The sequence below is a fragment of the Hypanus sabinus genome, unplaced genomic scaffold, assembly GCF_030144855.1.
Source record: "Hypanus sabinus isolate sHypSab1 unplaced genomic scaffold, sHypSab1.hap1 scaffold_1143, whole genome shotgun sequence".
Lineage (NCBI taxonomy): Eukaryota > Metazoa > Chordata > Chondrichthyes > Myliobatiformes > Dasyatidae > Hypanus > Hypanus sabinus.
The window spans coordinates 88,567-111,255 of NW_026779201.1; the positions used below are offsets into that span (position 1 = coordinate 88,567).

The 22,689-nt window shown below is 56.4% G+C and overlaps 1 long non-coding RNA gene across 1 annotated transcript; it reads right to left on the minus strand.

Moving 5' to 3' along the window:
• Positions 1-14,432: 14,432 nt before the first annotated feature.
• Positions 14,433-20,313, minus strand: LOC132386400 (uncharacterized). The gene is made up of 3 exons (XR_009509520.1): positions 19,440-20,313; positions 17,168-17,249; positions 14,433-15,068 (listed from the first exon to the last, which is right to left on the minus strand). It is a non-coding gene; the product is annotated as an uncharacterized LOC132386400 (long non-coding RNA).
• Positions 20,314-22,689: the final 2,376 nt, after the last annotated feature.

Here is a 22,689-nt window from a genome sequence, read left to right on the forward strand (position 1 = left end):
GTCCCAATTCCCTCCTGTGGGATATCCTGACACGTCCCCCTTCACTCCTGTGGGATCTCTCTGCCACATCCCCTTCCTACCGCGGGATCTCTCTTCCCCGTCCCCCTTCCCTCCCGTGGGCTCTCCCTCCCACTTCCCACTGGCGGGCGCTCCCTCCCCCGTCCCCCTTCCTCCTGTGATCTCCCACCCCTCTCTCCCTTCCTCATGTGGGATCCACCTCCCGCGCCCCTCCCCCCGTGGGATCCCCCTCCCCCGCCCCGCTTCCTCCTATGGGATACCCCACCCCCGTCCCCCTTCTCTCCTGTGGGATCTCTCTGCCACATCCCCCTTCCTACCGTGGGATCTCTCATCCCCGTCCCCCAACCTCCTGTGGGATCTCTCTGCCCCGTCCCCCTTCCCTCCTGTGGGCTCTCCCTCCCCCGTCCCCCTTCCCCCCGTGGTAACCCTCCCCCATCCCCCTTCCCACTGTGGGATCTGCCTCCCCCGTCCCCCTTCCTCCTCTGGGATATCTCTTCCACTTCCCACATCCTCCCGTGCGATCTCTAACCTATGCCCCATTCAAACTGTACCATCTCTCTTCATCCACATACCTCCTGCTGGGCCTCTGTTCCCATCATCAGACCTCCTGTGGGATCTGTATTTTCCATCCGCATTAATTCTGAGATATCTCTCTTCACCAACTCCATTCCTCCTGTTGGATCTCACTTCCCCATTCCCCCCTTGGGACCTTTCTTCCCCATCCCCCTTCCTCCTGTGGGATCCCGCTCCCCCGTCCCCCTTCCCCCCTGTGGGATCTCTCCCCCCGTGCCCCTTCCCTCCTGGGGGCTCACCCTCCCCCATATCACTACCCTCCTGTGGGATTCCGCTCCACCGTCCCCCTTCCCCACTGTGGGATCTCCCTACACCGTCCCACTTCACTCCAGTGGGCTCTCTCTCTCCCGTCCCCCTTCCCTCCTGTGTGATCACCCTCCACCATCCCCCTTCCTCCTGTGGGATCTCTCTGCTCCGTCCCTCTTCCTCCTGTGGGATCTCTGTGCCCCGTCCCCCCATAACCCTGTGGGATCCCTCGGCCCCATTCCCTTCCTCCTGTGGGATATCTCACTCCCGTCCCCCTTCCTCCTGTGTGATCACCCTACCCCGTCCCCCATCCTCCTGTGTGATCACCCTCCACCATCCCCCTTCCTCTGTGGGATATCTCTGCTCCGTCGCCCTTCCTCCTGCGGGATCTCCCTCCCCCGTCCCCCTTCCTCCTGTGGGATCCCCTTGCCCCGTCCACCATCCCCCCTGTGGGATCTCCCTCCCCCGTCCCTCTTCCTCCTGTGGGGATCTCCCTCCCCCGTCCCCCTTCCTCCCTGTGAGATCTTCCTCCCCCGTCCCCCTTCCTCATGTGGGATCTCTCTGCTCCGTCGCCCTTCCTCCTGCGGGGATCTCCCTCCCCCGTCCCCCTTCCACCTGTGGGATCCCCTTGCCCCGTCCACCATCCCCCCTGTGGGATGCCTCTCCCCCGTCCCCCTTCCTCCTGTGGGATCTCCCTCCCCCGCCCCCCTTCCCCCCTGTGGGATCCCTCTTCCCCGTCCACCTTCCCCGCTGTGGGATCCCCCCTCCCCCGTCCCCCTTCACCCCTGTGGAATCCCTCTCCACCGTCCCCCTTCCCCTTGTGGGATCTTGCCTCCCCCGTCCCCCCTTCCCCTCGTGGGTACTCCCTCCCGTGTCCCCCTTCACCCCTGTGGAATCCCTCTCCACCGTCCCCCTTCCCCCTGTGGGATCCTGCACCCCAGTCCCCTTCCTCCTGTGGGATCTCTCTTCCCAGTCCCCCTTCATCCTGTGGGATCTCCCTCCCCCGTCCCCCTTCCTCCTGTGGGATCTCTCCTCCCCATCCCCCTTCCTCCTGTGGGATCTCTCTGCCCCTTTCCCCTTCCTCCTTTGGGATCCCTCTGACCCATCCTCCTTCCTCCTGTGGGATCCCCCTCCCCCGTCCCCCTTCCTCCTATGGGATCTCCCACCCCCGTCCCCCTTCCTCCTGTGGTATCTCCCTCCCCCGTCCCCCTTCCTCCTGTGGTATCTCACTCCCCCGTCGCCCTTCCTCCTGGGGGATCTCACTCCCCCGTCCCCCTTCCTCCTGGGGTATCTCCCTCCCCCGTCCCCCTGTGGGATCTCTCTGCCCCATCCCCCTTCCTCCTGTGGGATCTCTCTGCCCCATCCCCCTTCCTCCTGTGGGATCTCTCTCCCCCATCCCCCTTCCTCCTGTGGGATCTCCCCTCCCCCATCCCCCTTCATCCTGTGGGATCTCTCTCCCCCATTTCCCGTTCCCTCCTGTGGGATCTCCGTACCAAAGTCCCCCTTCTCTCCTGTGGAATCTCTCTGCCACATTCCCCATTCCTACCGTGGGATCTCTCATCCCCGTCCCACATCCACCTGTGGGATCTCTCTGCCCCATCTCCCTTCCTCCTGTGGGATCTCTCTGCACCGTACCCCTTCCCCACTGTGGGATCCCCCTCCCCTGTCCACCTTCCCCCTGTGGGATCCCCCTCCCCCTTCCCCCTTCCCCGCTGTGGGATCCCCCTCCCCCGTCCCCCTTCCTCCTGTGGTATCTCACTCCCCCGTCGCCCTTCCTCCTGGGGGATCTCACTCCCCCGTCCCCTTCCTCCTGGGGTATCTCCCTCCCCCGTCCCCCTGTGGGATCTCTCTGCCCCATCCCCCTTCCTCCTGTGGGATCTCCCCTCCCCCGTCCCCCTTCCTCCTGTGGGATCCCCCTCCCCCATCCCCCTTCCCCCCCTGTGGGATCTCCTCTCCCCCGTCCCCCTTCCTCCTGTGGGATCCCCCTCCCCCATCCCCCTTCCTCCTGTGGTATCTCCCTCCCCCCGTCCCCCTTCCTCCTGTGGGATCCCCCTCCCCCGTCCCCCTTCCTCCTGTGGTATCTCCCTCCCCCGTCCCCCTTCCTCCTGTGGGATCCCTCTCCCACCTCCCCCCTTCCTCCTGTGGTATCCCCCTCCCCCGTCCACCTTCCCCCTGTGGGATCTCTCTCCCTCGTCCCTCCCGTGGGATCTCTCTCCCCCTTCCCACCTGCGTACTCTCCGTCCCCCGTCCACCTTACCCCCTGTGGGCACACCTCTCCCACATCCCCCCTTCCCCTGTGGGATCTCTCTCCCTCATCCCCCTTCCTCCTGTGGGATCTCTCTCCCCCTTCCCTCTTCCTCCTCTAGGATCTCTCTCCCTCATCCCCCTTCCTCCTGTGCGATCTCTCTCCCCCTTCCCCCTTCCTCCTGTGGGATCTCTCTGCCCCGTCACCCTTCACCCCTGTGGGATTCCCCTCCCCCGTCCACCTTCCCCCGGTGAGATATCCTTCCCCCTTTCCCCTTTCCCATTTTGTGATCCCCGTCCCCAATCACCCCTGTTGAATCCATCTCTACTATCCCGCTTCCCCCTGTGGGATCTTGCTTCCCCGTCCCACTTCCCCCCTCTGGGTTTTCCCTCCCACCTCCCCATTCCCCCCTGTGGGATCTCCCTCCTGTGTCCCCCTTCACCCCTCTGGAATCCCTTTCCACCGTCCCCCTTCCCCCTGTGGGATCCTGCTCCCCCGTCCCTCTTCCTCGCTGTGGGATCTCTCTCCCCCCTCCCCCTTCCTCCTGTGGGATCTCTCTGCCACATCCCCCTTCCTACCGTCGGATCACTCTTCCCCGTCCCCCATTCTCCTGTGGGATCTTACTCCCCCGTCCCCCTTCCCCCCTGTGGGTTCACCCTCCCGCCTTTCCCTTCCCCCCTCTGGGATCCCTTCTCCACCGTCCCCCATCCCCCTGTGGGATATGACCCCCGTGTCCCCTTTACTCCTGTGGGATCTCCCTCCCACGTCCCCCTTCCTCCTGTGGGATCTCTCTGCCCCGTCCCCCGTCCACCTGTGGGATCTCCCACCCCCGACTCCTTTACTCCCGTGGGATCCCCCTCCCCCATCCCCCTATGGGATCTCTCTTCCCCGTCCCCCTTCCCCCCTGTGGGATCCCTCTCCCCTGTCCCCCTTCCCTCCTGTGGGATCTCCCTACCAAAGTCCCCCTTCCCCCCTGTGGGATCCCTCTCCCCTGTCCCCCTTCCCTCCTGTGGGATCTCCCTACCAAAGTCCCCCTTCTCTCCTGTGGAATCTCTCTGCCACATTCCCCATTCCTACCGTGGGATCTCTCATCCCCGTCCCACATCCACCTGTGGGATCTCTCTGCCCCATCTCCCTTCCTCCTGTGGGATCTCTCTGCCCCGTACCCCTTCCCCACTGTGGGATCCCCCTCCCCCGTCCACCTTCCCCCTGTGGGATCCCCCTCCCCCTTCCCCCTTCCCCGCTGTGGGATCCCCCTCCCCCGTCCCCCTTCACCCCTGTGGAATCCCTCTCCACCGTCCCCCTTCCCCTTGTGGGATCTTGCCTCCCCCGTCCCCCTTCCCCTCGTGGGTACTCCCTCCCGTGTCCCCCTTCACCCCTGTGGAATCCCCCTCCACCGTCCCCCTTCCCCCTGTGGGATCCTGCACCCCAGTCCCCCTTCCTCCTGTGGGATCTCTCTTCCCAGTCCCCCTTCATCCTGTGGGATCCCCCTCCCCCGTCCCCCTTCCTCCTGTGGTATCTCACTCTCCCGTCGCCCTTCCTCCTGGGGGATCTCACTCCCCCGTCCCCCTTCCTCCTGGGGTATCTCCCTCCCCCGTCCCCCTGTGGGATCTCTCTGCCCCATCCCCCTTCCTCCTGTGGGATCTCCTCTCCCCCGTCCCCCTTCCTCCTGTGGGATCCCACTCCCCCGTCCCCCTTCCTCCAGTGGGATCTCTCTGCCCCGTCCCCCTTCCTCCTGTGGGATCCCACTCCCCCGTCCCCCTTCCTCCAGTGGGATCTCTCTGCCCCGTCCCCCGTCCACCTGTGGGATCTCCCACCCCCGACTCCTTTACTCCCGTGGGATCCCCCTCCCCCATCCCCCTATGGGATCTCTCTTCCCCGTCCCCCTTCCCCCCTGTGGGATCCCTCTCCCCTGTCCCCCTTCCCTCCTGTGGGATCTCCCTACCAAAGTCCCCCTTCCCTCCTGTGGGATCTCTCTCCCCCATTTCCCGTTCCCTCCTGTGGGATCTCCGTACCAAAGTCCCCCTTCTCTCCTGTAGAATCTCTCTGCCACATTCCCCATTCCTACCGTGGGATCTCTCATCCCCGTCCCACATCCACCTGTGGGATCTCTCTGCCCCATCTCCCTTCCTCCTGTGGGATCTCTCTGCCCCGTACCCCTTCCCCACTGTGGGATCCCCCTCCCCCGTCCACCTTCCCCCTGTGGGATCCCCCTCCCCCTTCCCCCTTCCCCGCTGTGGGATCCCCCTCCCCCGTCCCCCTTCACCCCTGTGGAATCCCTCTCCACCGTCCCCCTTCCCCTTGTGGGATCTTGCCTCCCCCGTCCCCCTTCCCCTCGTGGGTACTCCCTCCCGTGTCCCCCTTCACCCCTGTGGAATCCCCCTCCACCGTCCCCCTTCCCCCTGTGGGATCCTGCACCCCAGTCCCCCTTCCTCCTGTGGGATCTCTCTTCCCAGTCCCCCTTCATCCTGTGGGATCTCCCTCCCCCGTCCCCCTTCCTCCTGTGGGATCTCTCCTCCCCATCCCCCTTCCTCCTGTGGGATCTCTCTGCCCCTTTCCCCTTCCTCCTTTGGGATCCCTCTGACCCATCCTCCTTCCTCCTGTGGGATCCCCCTCCCCCGTCCCCCTTCCTCCTATGGGATCTCCCACCCCCGTCCCCCTTCCTCCTGTGGTATCTCCCTCCCCCGTCCCCCTTCCTCCTGTGGTATCTCACTCCCCCGTCGCCCTTCCTCCTGGGGGATCTCACTCCCCCGTCCCCCTTCCTCCTGGGGTATCTCCCTCCCCCGTCCCCCTGTGGGATCTCTCTGCCCCATCCCCCTTCCTCCTGTGGGATCTCTCTGCCCCATCCCCCTTCCTCCTGTGGGATCTCTCTCCCCCATCCCCCTTCCTCCTGTGGGATCTCCCCTCCCCCATCCCCCATCATCCTGTGGGATCTCTCTCCCCCATTTCCCGTTCCCTCCTGTGGGATCTCCGTACCAAAGTCCCCCTTCTCTCCTGTGGAATCTCTCTGCCACATTCCCCATTCCTACCGTGGGATCTCTCATCCCCGTCCCACATCCACCTGTGGGATCTCTCTGCCCCATCTCCCTTCCTCCTGTGGGATCTCTCTGCCCCGTACCCCTTCCCCACTGTGGGATCCCCCTCCCCCGTCCACCTTCCCCCTGTGGGATCCCCCTCCCCCTTCCCCCTTCCCCGCTGTGGGATCCCCCTCCCCCGTCCCCCTTCACCCCTGTGGAATCCCTCTCCACCGTCCCCCTTCCCCTTGTGGGATCTTGCCTCCCCCGTCCCCCTTCCCCTCGTGGGTACTCCCTCCCGTGTCCCCCTTCACCCCTGTGGAATCCCCCTCCACCGTCCCCCTTCCCCCTGTGGGATCCTGCACCCCAGTCCCCCTTCCTCCTGTGGGATCTCTCTTCCCAGTCCCCCTTCATCCTGTGGGATCTCCCTCCCCCGTCCCCCTTCCTCCTGTGGGATCTCTCCTCCCCATCCCCCTTCCTCCTGTGGGATCTCTCTGCCCCTTTCCCCTTCCTCCTTTGGGATCCCTCTGACCCATCCTCCTTCCTCCTGTGGGATCCCCCTCCCCCGTCCCCCTTCCTCCTATGGGATCTCCCACCCCCGTCCCCCTTCCTCCTGTGGTATCTCCCTCCCCCGTCCCCCTTCCTCCTGTGGTATCTCACTCCCCCGTCGCCCTTCCTCCTGGGGGATCTCACTCCCCCGTCCCCCTTCCTCCTGGGGTATCTCCCTCCCCCGTCCCCCTGTGGGATCTCTCTGCCCCATCCCCCTTCCTCCTGTGGGATCTCTCTGCCCCATCCCCCTTCCTCCTGTGGGATCTCTCTCCCCCATCCCCCTTCCTCCTGTGGGATCTCCCCTCCCCCATCCCCCTTCATCCTGTGGGATCTCTCTCCCCCATTTCCCGTTCCCTCCTGTGGGATCTCCGTACCAAAGTCCCCCTTCTCTCCTGTGGAATCTCTCTGCCACATTCCCCATTCCTACCGTGGGATCTCTCATCCCCGTCCCACATCCACCTGTGGGATCTCTCTGCCCCATCTCCCTTCCTCCTGTGGGATCTCTCTGCCCCGTACCCCTTCCCCACTGTGGGATCCCCCTCCCCTGTCCACCTTCCCCCTGTGGGATCCCCCTCCCCCTTCCCCGCTGTGGGATCCCCCTCCCCCGTCCCCCTTCCTCCTGTGGTATCTCACTCTCCCGTCGCCCTTCCTCCTGGGGGATCTCACTCCCCCGTCCCCCTTCCTCCTGGGGTATCTCCCTCCCCCGTCCCCCTGTGGGATCTCTCTGCCCCATCCCCCTTCCTCCTGTGGGATCTCCCCTCCCCCGTCCCCCTTCCTCCTGTGGGATCCCCCTCCCCCATCCCCCTTCCTCCTGTGGTATCTCCCTCCCCCGTCCCCCTTCCTCCTGTGGGATCCCACTCCCCCGTCCCCCTTCCTCCAGTGGGATCTCTCTGCCCCGTCCCCCTTCCTCCTGTGGGATCTCCCTCCCCCGTCCCCCTTCCTCCTGTGGGATCTCCCCTCCCCCGTCCCCCTTCCTCCTGTGGGATCTCCCTCCCCCGTCCCCCTTCCTCCTGTGGGATCTCCCTCCCCCATCCCCCTTCCTCCTGTGGGATCTCCCTCCCCGTCCCCCTTCCTCCTGTGGGATCTCCCTCCCCCGTCCCCCTTCCTCCTGTGGGATCTCTCTGCCCTGTCCCCCTTCCTCGTGTGGTATCTCCCTCCCCCGTCCCCCTTCCCCCCTGTGGGATCTCTCTGCCCCGTCTCCCTTCCTCCTGTGGGATTTCTCTTCCACATCCGCTTCCTTCTGTGTCTTTCCATCATTTACCTTAGGTGATGTCTCTTCCTCCATCTCCCATCGACATTTCCCGATTCTCAAATCTTCCTCACTGTTTCACTTCTCCCCTTCACACCTGCCCTTTCCGACTGTCTCACATCAGGAACACTTTTCTAACCATCAGGGAATGAGAGAGAATATGTGGAGTTTACAGGGTCACACCGACAGACGAAATTACTGACATTCGGTGAATTCATTGGAGCTGGGCAGTGAGGGACATTGACAGTGATGGGATCTACGATCAGTGAATTACTGAAGGGTTTAATGTTCCCTGAAATATCCGAGTGAGAGAAATGCCCTCAGCCGGACGATTTTAATCACAATGTTCATCAATTTGTCTGTTTGTGTTTAGACTGAGTGGTAATAAACTGGGGGATTCAGGAGTGAAACTGGTGTCTGCGGCTCTGAGGAACCCGGAGTGTAAAATACAGAGACTGGGGTAAGTACCAGACTGTGGGAGATTGTGTTTACAGTCACTGGGTGTCTGACACTGAACATTAATGTGATCAGTAATTGTGTTACTGATAAACACTGGGGATTTGTACCGTCTCCTGTCTCTCTGTGTCCTTCACCCTCACTCTCTCTCATCTCCAGGCTGATCCGTGTCGGTCTCACAGATTCTGGTGCCGAGGATCTCGTCTCCGCTCTCAGTACAAACCCATCACTGACGGTGCTGGACCTGAGTTATAATAAACTGGGGGATTCAGGAGTGAAACTGGTGTCTGCGGCTCTGAGGAACCCGGAGTGTAAAATACAGAGACTGTGGTAAGTACCAGACTGTGGGAGATTGTGTTTCCAGTCACTGGGTGTCTGACACTGAACATTAATGTGATCAGTAATTGTGTTACTGATAAACACTGGGGATTTGTACCGTCTCCTGTCTCTCTGTGTCCTTCACCCTCACTCTCTCTCATCTCCAGGCTGGGGTATGTCGGTCTCACAGATTCTGGGGCCGAGGATCTCGTCTCCGCTCTCAGTACAAACCCATCACTGACGGGGCTGGACCTGAGTGGTAATAAACTGGGGGATTCAGGAGTGAAACTGGTGTCCGCGGCTCTGAGGAACCCGGAGTGTAAAATACAGAGACTGGGGTAAGTACCAGACTGTGGGAGATTGTGTTTACAGTCACTGGGTGTCTGACACTGAACATTAATGTGATCAGTAATTGTGTTACTGATAAACACTGGGGATTTGTACCGTCTCCTGTCTCTCTGTGTCCTTCACCCTCACTCTCTCTCATCTCCAGGCTGGACAAAGTCGGTCTCACAGATTCTGGTGCCGAGGATCTCGTCTCCGCTCTCAGTACAAACCCATCAGTGACGGATCTGAACCTGAGATACAACTCTCTGACAGACCGATCTGTCCTCGCTCTCCGCCGCCTCATACTGACCCTCCCGAGTCTGAAGCTGATCGGGTGAGTGTTTGTGTTAATGTTCAATGTGATAAAATATCAGCGGATCCGCGGGTTTTCTGGTGATATTTGTCTGTGAGTGTTGTTGAAACATTAACGCCGGTCCCCTGTTACTGACACTGTTGTGTGATCTGTTTATTTCATCTTTATTCTCCCATCTGTTTCAGGCTGGGGGGGAATCGGTTCAGTGAGACCGGGATGAAGGAACTGAGATCTCTACAGGAACCCAGACCCGGACTGAGAGTGGATCTGTGGACATCTGAATGTGGTGAATCGGTTCAGTGAGACCGGGATGAAGGAACTGAGATCTCTACAGGAACCCAGACCCGGACTGATGGTGGATCTGTGAACATCTGAATGTGGGGAATCGGTTCAGTGAGACCGGGATGAAGGAACTGAGATCTCTACAGGAACCCAGACCCGGACTGAGAGTGGATCAGTGAACATCTGAATGTGGTGAATCGGTTCAGTGAGACCGGGATGAAGGAACTGAGATCTCTACAGGAACCCAGACCCGGACTGAGAGTGGATCTGTGAACATCTGAATGTGGTGAATCGGTTCAGTGAGACCGGGATGAAGGAACTGAGATCTCTACAGGAACCCAGACCCGGACTGAGAGTGGATCTGTGAACATCTGAATGTGGTGAATCGGTTCAGTGAGACCGGGATGAAGGAACTGAGATCTCTACAGGAACCCAGACCCGGACTGAGAGTGGATCTGTGAACATCTGAATGTGGTGAATCGGTTCAGTGAGACCGGGATGAAGGAACTGAGATCTCTACAGGGACCCAGACCCGGACTGATGGTGGATCTGTGAACATCTGAATGTGGTGAATCGGTTCAGTGAGACCGGGATGAAGGAACTGAGATCTCTACAGGAACCCAGACCCGGACTGATGGTGGATCTGTGAACATCTGAATGTGGTGAATCTGTTCAGTGAGACCGGGATGAAGGAACTGAGATCTCTACAGGAACCCAGACCCGGACTGATGGTGGATCTGTGAACATCTGAATGTGGGGAATCGGTTCAGTGAGACCGGGATGAAGGAACTGAGATCTCTACAGGAACCCAGACCCGGACTGATGGTGGATCTGTGAACATCTGAATGTGGTGAATCGGTTCAGTGAGACCGGGATGAAGGAACTGAGATCGCTACAGGAACCCAGACCCGGACTGAGAGTGGATCTGTGAACATCTGAATGTGGGGAATCGGTTCAGTGAGACCGGGATGAAGGAACTGAGATCTCTACAGGAACCCAGACCCGGACTGAGAGTGGATCTGTGAACATCTGAATGTGGTGAATCGGTTCAGTGAGACCGGGATGAAGGAACTGAGATCTCTACAGGAACCCAGACCCGGACTGAGAGTGGATCTGTGAACATCTGAATGTGGGGAATCGGTTCAGTGAGACCAGGATGAAGGAACTGAGATCTCTACAGGAACCCAGACCCGGACTGAGAGTGGATCTGTGAACATCTGAATGTGGGGAATCGGTTCAGTGAGACCGGGAGGAAGGAACTGAGATCTCTACGGGAACCCAGACCCGGACTGACAGTGGATCTGTGAACATCTGAATGTGGTGAATCGGTTCAGTGAGACCGGGATGAAGGAACTGAGATCTCTACAGGAACCCAGACTGGGACTGATGGTGGATCTGTGAACATCTGAATGTGGGAGAATCGGTTCAGTGAGACCGGGGGGAAGGAACTGAGATCTCTACAGGAACCCAGACCCGGACTGATGGTGGATCTGTGAACATCTGAATGTGGTGAATCGGTTCAGTGAGACCGGGATGAAGGAACTGAGATCTCTACAGGAACCCAGACCCGGACTGATGGTGGATCTGAACATCTGAATGTGGTGAATCGGTTCAGTGAGACCGGGATGAAGGAACTGAGATCTCTACACGGAGTCAGAACCGGACTGATGGTGGATCTGTGGACATCTGAATGTGGGGAATCGGTTCAGTGAGACCGGGATGAAGGAACTGAGATCTCTACAGGAACCCAGACCCGGACTGACAGTGGATCTGTGAACATCTGAATGTGGTGAATCGGTTCAGTGAGACCGGGATGAAGGAACTGAGATCTCTACAGGAACCCAGACTGGGACTGATGGTGGATCTGTGAACATCTGAATGTGGGAGAATCGGTTCAGTGAGACCGGGGGGAAGGAACTGAGATCTCTACAGGAACCCAGACCCGGACTGATGGTGGATCTGTGAACATCTGAATGTGGTGAATCGGTTCAGTGAGACCGGGGAGAAGGAACTGAGATCTCTACAGGAACCCAGACCCGGACTGATGGTGGATCTGTGAACATCTGAATGTGGTGAATCGGTTCAGTGAGACCGGGATGAAGGAACTGAGATCTCTACAGGAACCCAGACCCGGACTGATGGTGGATCTGTGAACATCTGAATGTGGTGAATCGGTTCAGTGAGACCGGGATGAAGGAACTGAGATCTCTACAGGAACCCAGACCCGGACTGAGAGTGGATCTGTGAACATCTGAATGTGGTGAATCGGTTCAGTGAGACCGGGATGAAGGAACTGAGATCTCTACAGGAACCCAGACCCGGACTGATGGTGGATCTGTGAACATCTGAATGTGGGGAATCGGTTCAGTGAGACCGGGATGAAGGAACTGAGATCTCTACAGGAACCCAGACCCGGACTGATGGTGGATCTGTGAACATCTGAATGTGGTGAATCGGTTCAGTGAGACCGGGATGAAGGAACTGAGATCTCTACAGGAACCCAGACCCGGACTGATGGTGGATCTGTGAACATCTGAATGTGGGGAATCGGTTCAGTGAGACCGGGATGAAGGAACTGAGATCTCTACAGGAACCCAGACCCGGACTGATGGTGGATCTGTGAACATCTGAATGTGGGGAATCGGTTCAGTGAGACCGGGATGAAGGAACTGAGATCTCTACAGGAACCCAGACCCGGACTGAGAGTGGATCTGTGAACATCTGAATGTGGTGAATCGGTTCAGTGAGACCGGGATGAAGGAACTGAGATCTCTACAGGAACCCAGACCCGGACTGATGGTGGATCTGTGAACATCTGAATGTGGGGAATGAGTTCAGTGAGACCGGGATGAAGGAACTGGGATCTCTACAGGAACCCAGACCCGGACTGATGGTGGATCTGTGAACATCTGAATGTGGTGAATCGGTTCAGTGAGACCGGGATGAAGGAACTGAGATCTCTACAGGAACCCAGACCCGGACTGATGGTGGATCTGTGAACATCTGAATGTGGGGAATGAGTTCAGTGAGACCGGGATGAAGGAACTGGGATCTCTACAGGAACCCAGACCCGGACTGATGGTGGATCTGTGAACATCTGAATGTGGTGAATCGGTTCAGTGAGACCGGGATGAAGGAACTGAGATCTCTACAGGAACCCAGACCCGGACTGATGGTGGATCTGTGAACATCTGAATGTGGGGAATGAGTTCAGTGAGACCGGGATGAAGGAACTGGGATCTCTACAGGAACCCAGACCCGGACTGATGGTGGATCTGTGAACATCTGAATGTGGTGAATCGGTTCAGTGAGACCGGGATGAAGGAACTGAGATCTCTACAGGAACCCAGACCCGGACTGAGAGTGGATCTGTGAACATCTGAATGTGGTGAATCGGTTCAGTGAGACCGGGATGAAGGAACTGAGATCTCTACAGGAACCCAGACCCGGACTGATGGTGGATCTGAATGTGTGAACATCCCCGCCCGCGGGGTGGGGACATTTGGCCGACTCCCCGCCCTCCCCTTTAACTCCCGCCCTTACCTTTAACGGCCGCGCGCGGGGACTGATTCCCAACGGTTTTAACAGAACCGGCTCGGGCCTCGCGCTGTGTGCGTCGCTCGCAGCGGTCCCGCGGTGACGTGTTTCCGCCTGTTGTCCGGCGGGGCAGCTTCCGCCGGAAGTGCGTGGAGGAGACTCCCCACGTGACTCCCCGGGATTACCCGGACAGGAAGAGCCCGGGGTCCGGGGCTCAGTCTGGGACACCGGTGTCCCGGGGTGGGGGGGATGGTCCCGGGAGAGAATCCTTTTGCCCCCTTTGCTGAGGACGGTGCATTCGGGAGCCTGGCCGATATAATGATGTTAAATGGACAAATCCCTCGGCAGTGACCCTGGATCTGCAGCGATCCCGGACACGGCCCCGAAGTGTGATTTTATAATCAGTTTTATAATTTTATAATCAGTTCCCCGATGCAGAGTGACGGTGAGAAACGGGACTGGTTATTATTCAACCGGTCACCCCTTGTCGCCGGTCAGTTAATTGTGTGTGACTGTCAGCAGATTATTTATTCCCGCACGTTAGCAACTCACACATTGTTTCATTGATATATCTCATAAAAAATCAATAAACCACTGTATCTTCCTGTCTTGTGTTGGACCCAAGTTTTATTTGAGGTTTCTGTTCCATCACACACTCCCGGGTTAAGACACAGAGTGAATCTCCCTCCTCACCGTCCCATCACACACTCCCGGGGTCAGACACAGATTGAATCTCCCTCCACACCGTCCCATCACACACTCCCGGGGTCAGACACAGAGTGAATCTCCCTCCACACCGTCCCATCACACACTCCCTGGGTCAGACACAGAGTGAATCTCCCTCCGCACCGTCCCATCACACACTCCTGGGGTCAGACACAGAGAGAATCTCCCTCCACACCGTCCGATCACACACTCCCTGGGTCAGACACAGAGTGAATCTTCCTCCACACCGTCCCATCACACACTCCCTGGGTCAGACACAGAGTGAATCTCCCTCCGCACCGTCCCATCACACACTCCTGGGGTCAGACACAGAGTGAAGCTCCCTCCACACACTCCCGGGGTCAGACACAGAGTGAATCTCCCTCCTCACCGTCCCATCACGTACTCCCGGGTTCAGACACAGAGTGAATCTCCCTCCACACCGTCCCATCACACACTCCCGGGGTCAGACACAGAGTGAATCTCCCTCCACACCGTCCGATCACACACTCCCAGGGTCAGACACAGAGTGAATCTCCCTCCACACCGTCCCGTCACACACTCCCGGGGTCAGACACAGAGTGAATCACCCTCCTCACCGTCCCATCACACACTCCCGGGGTCTGACACAGAGTGAATCTCCCTCCACACCGTCCCATCACACACTCCCGGGGTCAGACACAGAGTGAATCTCCCTCCACACCGTCCCATCACACACTCCCGGGGTCAGACACAGAGTGAATCACCCTCCTCACCGTCCCATCAGACACACCCGGGGTCAGACACAGAGTGAATCTCCCTCCACACCGTCCCATCACACACTCCCGGGGTCAGACACAGAGTGAATCTCTCTCCACACCGTCCCATCACACACTCCCGGGGTCAGACACAGTGAATCTCCCTCCGCACCGTCCCATCACACACTCCCGGGGTCAGACACAGTGTGAATCTCCCTACACACCGTCCCATTACACACTCCCGGGGTCAGACACAGAGCGAATCTCCCTCCTCACCGTCCCATCACACACACCCGGGGTCAGACACGGAGTGAACCTCCCTCCAGACCTGCCATCTGAAGGCTTGTTCACGAAGACTCACTTCATGCCGGTTGGAAACCCGGCCCCTCCCTGACCCCTCAGCCCAGACGTCTTCACCTCCCCGAGGATCCAGTCCGCCCCCTTCAGCAGGATCTCCTTCGTCTTGTACCAGTCGCCCCGCCGTAGCGCTCCCTTCAGCCTGGGGGGACAAGAGTGGAGGGGAGCGGGAAGAAGGTGAAAAGAGTGAGGGGATTGAAAAAGATTTATGTCCTGTTATCACCCTGATAGCGAGGGAGTGCCCCCAATTTCCTGTGAGTTATGGAGCGTCCGAATTTCCCTGGCAGATCAGGGAGTGCTGACGTTCACGTCCCAGATGGAGGCAACTCAGAATTGATAACCCTTCGCCTTGGGGGCTTCAGAAAAGTCACCCCCTCCCGTTAAGTACGGGAGCATCACAAGTTCCCCCGCCCTTAAAAAATGAGCACCCTGAAAGATCCATTACTCAAACAGGGGACGTCCGCAAATACCCCAACCCCTGAATTAGGGAATTCCACAAATACCCAAAACTTCGGAATTAGGGAATGTCCAGAAATACCCCACTCCCTGAATTAGGGGACGTCCTCAAATACCACAACTCCTCTATCAGGGGACGTCCACAAATACCCCAACCTTGTGAATTAGGGAATGTCCACAAATACCCCAACATTGTGAATTAGGGAATGTCCACAAATACCCCAACATTGTGAATTAGGGAATGTCCACAATTACCCCAACCTGCATTAGGGAATGTCCACAAATACCCCAACCTTCTGAATTAGGTGACGTCCACAAATAACCCAACCCCTGAATTAAGGGTCGTCCACAACTACCCCAACTGAATTAGGGGATGTCCAGAAATACCCCAACCTTGTGAATTAGGGAATGTCCGCAAATACCCCAATCCCTGAATTAGGGGACGCCGACAAATACCACAACTCTATCAGGGGACATCCACAAGTACCCCAACCTGAATTAGGGAATGTCCACAAATACCCTAATCCCTGAATTAGGGAATGTCCTCAAATACCCCAACCCCTGAATTAAGGGACGTCCACAAATACTCCAACTCCTTTATCAGGGTCCACAAATACCCCAACCTTCTGAAATAGGGAATTCCACAAATATCCAAAACTTCGGAATTAGGGAATGTCCAGAAATACCCCACTCCCTGAATTAGGGGACGTCCACAAATACCCCAACCTTGTAAATTAGGGAATGTCCACAAGTACCCCAACATTGAGAATTAGGGAATGTCAACAATTACCCCAACCTTCTGTATTAGGGAATGTCCACAAATAACCCAACCCCTGAATTAAGGGTCGTCCACAACTACCCCAACTGAATTAGGGGATGTCCAAATATACCCCAACCTTCTGAATTAGGGAATGTCCACAAATACCCCAACCTTCTGAATTAGGGAATGCCCACAAATACCCCAACCTTCTGAATTAGGGAATACCCACAAATACCAGAACCCCTGAATTAGCGAACGCCCACAAATACCCCAAACCCTGAATTAGGGAACATCCACAAATACCCCAACCCTTGAATTAGGGAATGCCCGCAAATACCCCAATCTTCTGAATTAGGGGACGTCCACAAATACCCTAATCCCTGAATTAGGGAATGTCCACAAATACCCCAACCCCTGAATTAGGAACCGTCCACAAATACCTAAACTCCTGAATTAGGGAATGTCCACAAATTCCCCAATCTCTCTCTGAGAGAACGTCCACAAATTACACAACTCAAATGTTAGGGAACGTCCACAAATTCCCCCACCTCTCTATTAGAGAACGTGCATATATACCGCAACCCTGAATTAGGGGTCGTCCACAAATACCCCAATCCCTGAATGAGGGAACGTCCGCAAATTCTCCAATCCAAAAAATGAGGGAATGTCCACAAATTCCCCAACCCCTGAATGAGGGAACGTCCACAAATACCCGAATGCCTGAATTAGGGGACGTCCACAAATTCCCCAATCCCCGAATGAGGGAACGTCCACAAATTCCTCAATCCCTGAAAGAGGGAACGTCCACAAATACCGCAATCCCTGAATGAGGGAATGCCCACAAATTCCCCTCCCCCCCCCGGAGTGCCTGCATTTTCTCTTCCACTGTCTGGAAGCGTCACCGTGACGTTATCCCTGTGAGAGAGCGTCCCCGTTTTCCTCCCCTCACAGTGAGAGGACACCATCCCTCCGTGAGCCTGCGACCATCTCTCCTCGGTTAGGGATTGCCTCTGAATTCCTCTCACCTCCAGTCGTGCCTGCCATACAGGTTGGTGAAGATACGGTCCTCATCCTTCAGCGGGCCGTATTTGGTCTTGGCGGGAGCCTCTTGTGATAGGAGGGAGGGGCACAGTTGTCAGCGAGATCCCACCCTCCGACAACTGTGACCGGTGCGGGGAGTCGAGTGAAGGGGGGGGGGACCTCGGGGTACGAGGGTGGGACATGCACCATGAACGGTGGGGGTGCCGAGGGACAGGGGGACCTCGGCGTACGAGGTAGGACACGCACCGTGAACGGTGGGGAGTGTCGAGGGACAAGGGGGCCTCGGCGTACGAGGGTAGGACACACACCGTGAACGGTGGGGAGTGTCGAGGGACGGGGGGACCTCGGCGTACGAGGGTCGGACACGCACCATGAACGGTGGGGAGTGTCGAGGGACAGGGGGACCTCGGCATATGAGGGTAGGACAGAAGCCGTGAACGGTGGGGAGTGCTGAGGGACGGGGGACCTCGGGGTACGAGGGTAGGACACGCACCATGAACGGTGGGGAGTGTAGAGGGAAGGGGGATCTCGGCGTACAAGGGTAGGACACGCACAGTGAACGGTGGGGAGTGTCGGGGGTCAGGGGGACACCTGGAAAGGACTGTCTGGGGCCCTGAACGGAGGTGAGCGGGCAGGCGAGGTCCCGGAGGACTGATGGGTGATTCGTCGGTAAGGAAGGGGACCGGGATCATCCTGGGAACTAGAGAGTGGCGACTGTCCCATCAGCAGCCGGACAGAATTCTCAGCAATAGGATTTATGGGCACTTGGAAACCCTTGGCCTAATTGTGGACTGCCAGCTTGGCTCTGTGCGGAGCAAGTCAGGAAAATGATTCCGGGATTGTGAGGAATCGCAAAAGGTCGGTTTGCAGGGGCAGCTGGCTATCAAGAAGGAAAATAGGACGCTGGCCTTCGTTGCTGGAGGGGTCGAATTCAAGAGCAGGGAGGTCATGCTGTAACTATACAGGGTACTGGTGAGGCCGCACCGGGAGTACTGTGTGCAGTTCCGGTCTCCTTACTTGAGGAAGGATATACTGGCTTTGGAGGCAGTGCAGAGGAGGCTCACCGGGCTGATTCCAGGGATGAAGGAGTTAACCTATGAGGAGAGATTGAGTCACCTGGGACTGTACTCTCTGGAGTTCAGAACAATGAGAGGGGATCTTATAGAAACAGACAAAATTTTGAAAGGGACAGATAAGGTAGAAGTAGGAAAGTTGTTTCCATTGGTGGGTGAGACTCGAACTAGGGGACATTGCCTCAAGATTCAGGGGAGAAGATTTAGGACGGAGATGGGGAGAAACTGTTTTTCCCAGAGAGTTGTGAATCTGTGGAATTCTCTGCCCAGGGAAGCAGCTGAGGCTTCCTCACTAAATATACTTAAGAAACAGTTAGGTAGGTTTTTACACAGCAAAGTAATTAAGGGTTCTGGGGAAAAGGCAGGTCGATGGAGCTGAGTTTACGGACAGATCGGCCATCATCTCATTGAATGACTGAACAGGATCGATGGGCCGGATGGCCTACTCCTGCCCCTATTTCTTATGTTATGTTCTTAAATCAATTACAGTGTATTGGATAGATTAAAAATCCGTGCAAAAAGCAGAAATAATATATTTATTAAAAAGCGAGGTAGTGGCCAAGGGTTCAGTGTCCATTTCGGAATCGGATGGCAGAGGGGAGGAAGCTGTTCCTGAATCACTGAGTGTGTGCCTTCAGGCTCCTGTACCCCCTCCCTGATGGTAACAGTGAGAAAAGGGCATGCCCTGGGTGCTGGGGATCCTTAATAACAGACGCCGCCTCTCTGAGACACCGCTCCCTGAGGATGTCCTGGGTACTTTGTAGGCTTGGACCCAAGATGGAGCTGACCAGATTTACAACCCTCTGCAGCCTCCTCCGCCCCAGTGCAGTAGCCCCTCCACCCCAGACAGCGATGCGGCCTGTTGGAGTGCTCCCGGGAGCCTGTTCGAGACGCCTGCGGTGCGAGGGATCGACGGACAGTTGCCTGTTTGGATTCAGGACCGGCTTGCCCGCGGGAGACGGAGGGTCGTGGTGGAAGGGACTTATTCAAGGTGGAGGTCTGGAATTGACGGCTTTGTGGCAAAGTTTGCGGATGATACGAAGGGGGGCAGAGAGATAGGAAGTGCCGAGGAAGCAACGCGATTGCAGAAGGACTTAGACAAATTGGAAGACTGGGCAAAAAAGTGTCAGATGGAATACAGTATTTTGGTAAAAAGGAACAAGAGTGCGGACTATTCTCTCACCGGGGAGAAGGTTCGAACATTAAGAGGTGCAGAGCGACTTGGGAGACCTCGTGCAGGACTCCTGGAAGGTTAATTCTGAGGCCGAGTCTGTGGTAAAGAAGACAAATGCAATGCTGGCGCTTATTGAAACAATAGACTATAGGTGCAGGAGTCGGCCATTCAGCCCTTTGAACCAGCACCGCCATTCAATGTAATCCTGGCTGATCATCCACAATCAATACCCCTTTCCTGCCCTCTCCCCATATCCCAGGGCTCCGCTATCTTTAAGAGCTCTATCTTTCTTGAAAGCATCCAGAGAATTGGCCTCCACTGCCTTCTGGGGCAGAGCATTCCACATATCCACCACTCTCTGGGTGAAAAAGTTTTTCCTCAACTCCGTTCTAAATGGCCTACCCCTTATTCTTAAACTGTGGCCTCTGGTTCTAGACTCCCCCAACATCCGGAACATTTTTCCTGCCTCTAGCATGTCCAATCAGTTAATAATCTTATATGCTCAATCGGATCCCCTCTCATCCTTCTAAATTCCAGTGTATACAAGCCCAGTCTCTCCAATCTTTCAACATATGACAGTCCCGCCATTCCGGGAATTAACCTCGTGAACCTACGCTCCACTCCCTCAATAGCAAGAATGTCCTTCCTCAAATTTGGAGACCAGAACTTCACACAATACTCCAGGTGGGGTCTCACCAGGGCCCTGTACAACTGCGGAAGGACCTCTTTGCCTCTATACTCAAATCGTCTTGTTATGAAGGCCAACATGCCATTAGCTTTCTTCACTGCCTGCTGTACCTGCATGCTTACTGTCCGTGACTGATGTACAAGAGCACCTAGATCTCGTTGTACTTCCCCTTTTCCTAACTTGACACCATTTAGATAGTAATCTGCCTTCCTGTTCTTGCCACCAAAGTGGATAACCTCACATTTATCCACAGTAAACTGCATCTTCCCACCCACCCAACCTGTCCAAGTCACCCTGCATTCTCCTAACATCCTCCTGACATTTCACACTGCCACACAGCTTTGTGTCATTGGCAGATTTGCTAATGTTACTTTTAACCCCTTCATCTAAATCATTAATGTATATCGTAAATAGCTGCGGCTGCAGCACCGAGACTTGCGGTACCCCACTGGTCATTTCAAAAGGAATAGAATATAAAAGCAGACAGATAATACTGAGCCTTTATAAGACACTAGTCAGCCGCACTTGCAGTATTGTCAACAGTTCTGGGCCCTGAATATCAGAAAGGATGTGTTGTCGTTGGAGAGAGACCAGAGGAGGTTTGCGAGGATGATTCCAGGAACGAAGGGGTTAATAAACGAGGAGCGTTTGGCAGCTTTGGGCCTGGACTCACTGGAATTTCGACGAATGCGGGGTGGCGGGGGGGTTCTCATTTAAACTACCGAACGTTGAAAGGACTGGTTTCAGGTGGGCATTGGAGAGGATGTTCCCTATGGTGGGGGGGGGGGGGTATCCAGAACTAGAGGGCACAGCCTCAAAATTGAGGGGCTCCCCTTTAGGACAGAGGTGAAGGAGGAACTTTTTGCGCCAGAGAGCGGTGAATCTGTGGAACGCTCGGCCACGGACTGCGGGTCCGTGGGTATACTAAAAGCAAAAATCGGTATGTTTACTGATTGGTCAAGGCGGGAAGGCAGGTGAGCGGGATCTGGGATTGGCCGCGACGGAATGGCGGAGCAGACTCGATGGGCTGAACGGCCTCACCTTGCCCCCGCGCCTCGGAAGCCCCAAGTTCCTCGCTCTCTGAAAGCGGGTACGCAGGTCGACGGGACAGTTAAGAGGGACCACGGAACGCTTGGCTTTATTAATCCAGGCCCCAAGTTCCTCGCTCTCTGAAAGCGGCTCCGCAGGTCGATGGGACAGTTAAGAAGGCCCACGGAACGCTTGGCTTTATTAATCCAGGCCCCAAGTTCCTCGCTCTCTGAAAGCGGCTCCGCAGGTCGACGGGACAGTTAAGAGGGCCCACAGAACGCTTGGCTTTATTAATCCAGGCCCCAAGTTCCACGCTCTCTGAAAGCGGCTCCGCAGGTCGACGGGACAGTTAAGAGGGCCCACGGAACGCTCGGCTTTATTAATCCAGGCCCCAAGTTCCTCGCTCTCTGAAAGCGGCTCCGCAGGTTGACAGGACAGTTCAGAGGGACCACGGAACGCTTGGCTTTATTAATCCAGGCATCAAGTTCATACGTTACGTCTCGACTTTATCAAACTCTAGTCTGGCCGCATCTCCTTTACCTTGCATACCCATGACCGTGTCGCCACCCACACTGGCCGAATCTCAGATAATAACGAGGCAGCCTACAGAGAGGAAGTCATCACCCCGGCACAGAGGTGTCGAGAAAACAGCCTCTCCCTCAACGTCGCAAAAACACAAAGGAAATGGTTGTGGACGACAGGAGGAATGGAGATAGGCTAACCCCTATTGACATCAATGGATCTGGGGTTGAGAGGGTGAGCAGCTTTCAGTTCCTCGGCATAAACATCACCGAGGATCTCACGTGGTCTGTACACACCGGCTGTGCGGTGAAAAAGACACGACAGTGCCTCTTTCTCCTCAGACGGTTGAAGAAGTTTGGTGTGGGCACCCAAAACCGTTTTACTGTGGCACAATTGAGACCAGGCCATCAGACTGATGAAATCACGCTGATACAATTGTATTTGTACAATTAGAGAGAGTGCAGAGACGATTTACTAGGATGTTCCCTGGGTTTCAGCACTTACGTTACAGAGCAAGGTTGAACAAGTTAGGTCTCTATTCATTGGAGCGTAGAAGGTTGAGGGGGGATTTGATCGAGGTATTTAAAATTTTGAGAGGGATAGATAGAGTTGACGTGAATAGGCTGTTTCCACTGAGAGTAGGGGAGATTCAAACGAGAGGGAAGGGATTGATGAACCTCTGGCGATGACGTATACATCGTCAATGAGGACAGGAGAAGGTTCCGGAGTACAGGGGGATTGAGGATGTGCGGTCATATTCAAGAAAGGGAGTAGAGGTAGCCCAGGAAATTATAGCCCACTGAGTCTTACTTCACTGGTTGGTGAGTTGATGGGGAAGATCCCGAGAGGCAGGATTTATGAACATTTCGAGAGGCATAATCGGATTATCAATAGTCAGCATGGCAGGTCAAAGGCAGATCGTGCCTTATGAACTTGATTGAATTTTTTGAGGATGTGATGAAACACATTGATGAAGGTAGAGCCGCAGGTGTAGAGTATATGGATTTCAGCAAGGCATTT